This window comes from Carcharhinus amblyrhynchos, chromosome 10, assembly GCF_965287045.1.
Source record: "Carcharhinus amblyrhynchos chromosome 10, sCarAmb.v2.hapA, whole genome shotgun sequence".
Classification (NCBI taxonomy): Eukaryota; Metazoa; Chordata; class Chondrichthyes; order Carcharhiniformes; family Carcharhinidae; genus Carcharhinus; species Carcharhinus amblyrhynchos.
This window is the reverse complement of record NC_137333.1, coordinates 80,524,197-80,530,196: the sequence shown is the minus strand read 5'-3', so window position 1 is coordinate 80,530,196 and position 6,000 is coordinate 80,524,197. Positions and strand designations below refer to the sequence as shown.

At 44.0% G+C, this 6,000-nt stretch overlaps 1 protein-coding gene across 3 annotated transcripts in view; it reads left to right on the top strand.

Annotated features, from left to right (window-relative positions):
* The first annotated feature begins 5,106 nt into the window (after positions 1 to 5,106).
* trmt9b (tRNA methyltransferase 9B) overlaps positions 5,107 to 6,000 on the top strand; it is a 38,359-nt gene continuing 37,465 nt past the window's right edge. For 2 of the 3 annotated variants that reach the window (XM_080197943.1, XM_080197939.1), the window contains exon 1: positions 5,107 to 5,445. The gene's annotated coding sequence lies outside the window, so the exon portion shown is untranslated. The remainder of the gene's footprint in view (positions 5,446 to 6,000) is intronic. The other variant, XM_080197942.1, reaches the window with a different exon arrangement.

Genomic DNA, 6,000 nt, shown 5'->3' with positions numbered 1-6,000 from the left:
TTCTGGCCTCAGACAGAGCATATAAAGCACAGACATTTTACAGATTACTGATTAGAATGCAAATCTTTACACCTAACCTGCTGTCCAAGTCCTAAAGTGGCCGACAATGTGAGTGGAAGGAGCACTGATCACAGGTTAAAGAGATGTGTATTGTCTCCAGACAGTACGGTAAGTGAGGTTTTGCAAACCCAGGCAAGTCACGGGGGTTACAGATAGTGCAACATGAACCCATCTTGTTAGTAAGAAGTCTCACAACACTAGGTTAAAGTCCAACAGGTTCATCTTGGGTTCATCAGTAATCTGTAACCTGTCTGTGCTTTATATGCTCTGTCTGAGGCCTGAACTCTCCATTCACCTGATGAAGGGACAAACCCCGAAAGCTTGTGAGTTTACTATCAAATAAATCGGTTGGACTTAAACCTGGTGTTGTCAGACTTTTTACTGTGTTTACCCCAGTCCAACGCCAGCATATCCACATTAAGAAAGGATCCACAGAATCACAAAGGTGTTACTCTGCAAGAACTGATAAGGAAGCCAGAATTGGAGAGTGGGAGATAAAGCATTTTCTTTAAGCTTAGTGCTGACTGGTTTCAAAAGATATTACAGCTCATTGAAATGTATTTCGCCTGTTAAATAAGACAGTGTGGCATGTCATGGAGAGTCTTAGAAAACAGTATGGAATTCAGTATGAATGTTACTCTGATCATTCTCATCTTGGGAAGGACTTGTGTTGATCTAAGGTCAGTCAAATTTGATTGGATGTAGTGTTGGAGCTTTCATTGCGTGATCTCCCACCTCGCCCAGTTAAGCAGCCTTTTTAAAAGAATCCTTCCCCAATATTTTTACAAGCAATAAATCGCCAAATTGTGAGGAGCGGGGGGTGGCCAAGAGGCCCATTATGTCTACACTGACTCTCCAAACGAACATGATGATTTAGTGCCACTCCCCTGCCTTTTCCCTGTATCCTTGCCCATTACTTCTATTCTATTTCCATCAGTGAAACTTAAAATAAATAAAAAAGAATTTAAAAGTTTATTGATGACCATGAAACATTGTTGTAAAAACCCATCTAGTTCACTTCAGATAAGGAAATCTGTCATTCTTATCTGGTCTGGCTTACATGGGACTCTAAATCCACAGCAATGTGGTTGATTCTCAAATGGCCCTCTGAAATTCTGGAAACAGAAAGCCACTCAGTACAAGGGCAACTAGGGATGGACAACAAATGCTGGCCAACCCACCCACGAATGAATACAAAAAATTCAAATAATCATCTCATGCCCTCTTGAATGCTTCAATTAAACCTGTCTCCACCACACTTCCGGGTGGCACAATGCAAACCTGAAAATGAAAATGTTTTTGAAAGTTGATTTATGCAGACAAATAAGTGCTCAAGGTGCCCTACAGATTTTTGACTGCAGGATGCTTGTTTTTCAGAAAAGAACAGATGGTTAGCAATTAGAAGTCTCCTCCTTTTTGTAAAATTAATCAAATGATTCATTTCTAATTGATCTATCTCATTAATCTGTTTATCAAACTGATTATCAAAAAAAACTTGCATTCATTTAGTGACTTTAGTGACCACCGGGCATTGCAGCCAATTAAGTTCTTTTTCAGTATTGTCACTGCTGTAATGGGGGAGACAAGATGGCCAATTTGTGCACAGTAAGCTCTGGCAAACAGCCAAGTGATCGTGATCAGATAGTCTACTCCTGTGAAGTTGTGACTTCCTGCTGCTGAACTAATCTTCCCAGTGATACAATGTGGACCTTGCAGCTGAAGGTAGCAAGTGCCAAGTTTGGCAGCAGGACTGAGGATTTCCAGGTCTCTTGTCATTTTTACCACGATATAAAGGCTCGCTGACGTGGTGAAAATCTGGCCGAGTAAAATCATGAGGCTCTGTGGGTTGTGCTCCACAGATCTGGCTGTCCAAGACTCTTCATCCTTATCCTGCAACTGCTTCATGGTGATATGACTGCAGCTGTCTTGATTGGGAAATCTGAAACAGCTACCTTTCGAACCAGTTTTGAAGAAGAGTAATCCAAACTCAAAACTCGTCAGACTTGTTGAGATTGTCCTTCATTTTTTTATTTTTGTTTCAGATTCCAGCCTCCTCAGTATTTTGCTTTTATCTTCAAAATTTGGATTGGTATCGAGCAAGGCTGTGTGATAGCTCCCATACTATTTACAATCTGACATTATCTATTCACTTTATCAAAGATTAACTGCCCCCTGGTGTCAGTATTAAATGCTGCCTAAATGGAAAACTCTTTAACCTCAGTCAATTCCACGCCAAAACTAAACTGAACATCAGAGATACGCGGGAGCAAATGTTACTGTCCCGCCCGCCATGGGAATACTACCACTTGTCCCAACTTAAAAGAGGAGATGTAAACCAGGTGCTTACGTGACCCCGAAATGACGCAGGTACAAAAGGGGCCATGTGTCAGGAGCACAGGAATTCTGGGCACAGGCAGATATGCAGCACGGAACAGCTGCTTGGTATTATCAATAAACCTACAATTGTTAGCAGTGTCAGGGACCTGGGTTCGATGCCCGGCTTTGGTCATGGGTTGTGCGGCGTCTGCATGTTCTCCCCATATCTGTGTGGGTTTCCTCCAGTTTCCTCCCACAGTCTGAAAGACATGCTGGTTAGGTGCACTGGTTATGCTAAATTCTCCCTCAGTGTACCCGAACAGGCACTGGAATGTGGCGATTAAGAGATTTTCACAGTGACTTCATTGTATGTTCATGTAAGCTTACTTGTGACAATAATAAATAAATTTGTAAAACATATTGTTGTTCATTCCTGTTTGCCAGTTATTGCAACCCAATATTTCTGCAATATATTAATTTATAAATATATAAAAAGGAAGAGGCTGGCTAGGGTGAACGTTGGTCCCTTAGAGGATGAGAAGGGGGACTTAGTGGTAGGGGATGGGGATATGGCGGAGGTCTTGAATAACTTTTTTGTTTCGGTCTTCACGGAGGAGGACGTGAATAATTTGCCGGATGTTAGAGATGGAAAGGTGGTAGGACTGGAGGGTCTCGATGACATTACTGTTACTAGAGAGGTGGTGCTCGACAGACTGGAGGGGCTGATTGTGGACAAGCCCGCAGGACCGGATGGAATGCATCCGAGGGTCCTGAAAGAAATGGCAGAGGTGATAGTGGATGCCTTGGTGGTTATTTTCCAAACGTCGCTGGATTCCGGGGAAGTGCCGGATGATTGGAAAACGGCTAATGTTACGCCGTTGTTTAAGAAGGGTGCCAGGCAAAAGGCGGGGAATTATAGGCCTGTTAGTTTAACGTCTGTTGTAGGTAAAATGTTAGAATCCGTCATCAAGGAGGAAATAGCGAGGCATCTTGAGGGGAACTGCTTGATAGAGCAGACGCAGCACGGTTTCCGTAAAGGGAAGTCATGTCTGACAAATTTACTGGAGTTCTATGAGGATGTGTCTAGGGCGGTGGATAGAGGAGAGCCGGTGGATGTGGTCTTTCTGGATTTTCAGAAGGCGTTTGACAAGGTACCTCACAAGAGGTTATTACAGAAGGTCAGGGGGCATGGAGTTGGGGGTAGGGTGTTAGTGTGGATAGAGGACTGGTTGTCAAATAGGAGGCAGAGAGTGGGGGTCAATGGGTGCTATTCGGATTGGCGGATGGTGACTAGTGGAGTGCCCCAGGGGTCGGTGCTGGGGCCTCAGCTATTTACCATTTATATAGATGATCTGGAGGAGGGAACCGAGTGTAGGGTGTCGAAATTTGCTGATGACACCAAGATTGGTGGAACGGCAAATTGTGCGGAGGGTGGGGAGAGTCTACAGAAGGATCTAGATAGGCTGGGCGAATGGGCCAGGAAATGGCAAATGGAATTTAATGTCGGCAAGTGCGAGGTGGTCCACTTTGGTAGGAATAATGGTAGGAAGGATTATTACTTACGTGGAGAAAAACTGCAGCAGGCGACGGTGCAGAGGGACCTCGGGGTCCTTGTGCATGAGTCGCAAAAACCCAGCTTGCAGGTGCAGCAGGTGGTCAGGAAGGCGAATGGGATGCTGGCCTTCATCGCAAGGGGGATTGAATATAAAAGTAGGGAGGTCTTGCTGCGGCTGTATAGAGCATTGGTGAGGCCGCAGCTGGAGTACTGTGTGCAGTTTTGGGCGCCGTACTTACGCAAGGATATTTTGGCCTTGGAGGGAGTGCAGAGGAGGTTTACTAGGCTGATGCCGGAGTTGAGGGGGTTGAGCTATGAGGAGAGGCTGAATAAACTAGGCTTGTACTCGTTAGAGTTTAGAAGAATGAGAGGAGATCTCATTGAGACATATAAGATGATGAATGGGATGGATAGGATAGAGGTGGAGAGACTCTTCCCGCTCAGAAAGGATAGTAGGACTAGGGGGCATAGCCTCAAGATAAAGGGGGGGGGCGGTTTAGAACAGAGTTGGGGAGGAACTTCTTCACTCAAAGGGTGGTGAATCTCTGGAATTCTCTGCCCGTTGAAGTGGTGGAGGCTGCCTCGCTAAATATTTTTAAGACGCGGGTTGATGGGTTTTTGATGAGAGAGGGGATTAAGGGTTATGGGGAGAGGGCGGGAATGTGGAACTGAGCCACGACAGATCAGCCACGATCTTATTGAATGGCGGGGCAGGCTCGAAGGGCTAGTTGGCCTACTCCTGCTCCTATTTCTTATGTTCTTATGTTCAATGTTGATACAAAATATTCTCCTGAACACATTTAAACTCTTCCCTCCTGCCTATTATTACTGTAAGTGCTGTTGCTACAAACAAGGTGACCTTTTATTCTGCTTGCAATTACTTAACTATAACAAGAAAATTTGCATTTTTAAAGAAAGTGAGATTAAATTTCTTCCTATATTTGTGAATTGAACTAAACCCAACATGCGGCTTTAAAGATCAAAAAAGTACATATTTTCTGAAGAGCTGTTTTGTTGACTTTATAGTATGAACTAGAAATGCAATAACTTCCATTTAAACAATTGACATCGTGCCCAGACATGTTTATACACCCTTATCCATTCACTCTTGGGTGAATGGATAGCCCTACGTGTTCCTGTCCGCCTGCCTCTCTCGCTTGGAAGTTTGTTACTTCCTCTTTTTCACGAAAAAAGAAATTCTCTCAAAGCTGTTGAATTTAACCTGCCAAGATACAACACAGCGGAATGTTGTTCGTTGAAACTTTGTAGTCGCTCTCAGCCACCTCCACTTGTTGAATGATGATGGGGAGGTTGCAACTCGGGGTGGTTGCTGAGCAGCTGCTGGAATCAGGTGACAGTACAGTCCAATGAGGGCTGGCCCTGGGTTGTTTGTCGATTTCTGTGTGACAGTTTCGCGGTGGTCGCTAAGTTACAGAAACCGACCGCGTTCCAGTTCCGGTCAGCGTTCTACAAAGCCTCCGGTACCAGCACCCTACTCACTGTCTCCCGGCAAGGTACGTGGACTTTTGTGATTTTAATACACCGTTTTGTTACATGAAGTCCACGTTCTCGAGTGAGTCCTTGGGAAAATAAGGTGACAGTATTTAAACTCGGATAGGGAAAGCAAGCTGGAAATACACTTCCACCGTGGAACAATGAAATGGACCTGTTGCTAAACAGAGCCAGCCAGGGCTCATGTCTGAAACTCACAATAAGCTAATTCTGGGTTCTAAAGCTCAGCAAAGACTGATATTAAAAAAATGCCTGTGGGACTTTATTCTGTCGTGACTTTTATCTTACCGATGAAAATTTAAAACCTGCTGAACGTTCTTTATTGAAGTTTTTTTAAACTGTGATCATTGGCGTGCTGTTGTATTTGGGGCCCAGAGCTTTGAATTACAGACTGGTTAGCTTAATATCAATCGTAGGGAAAATGCTAAGATGTGACAAGAGGACACTTAGAAAATATCAACAGAATTAGACAAAGTCAACTGGATTTATGAAAGGGAAATCACGTTTGCCAAACCCTTTTAAAGAAGGAACCAGAAGCATATATAAGGGTTCACTGG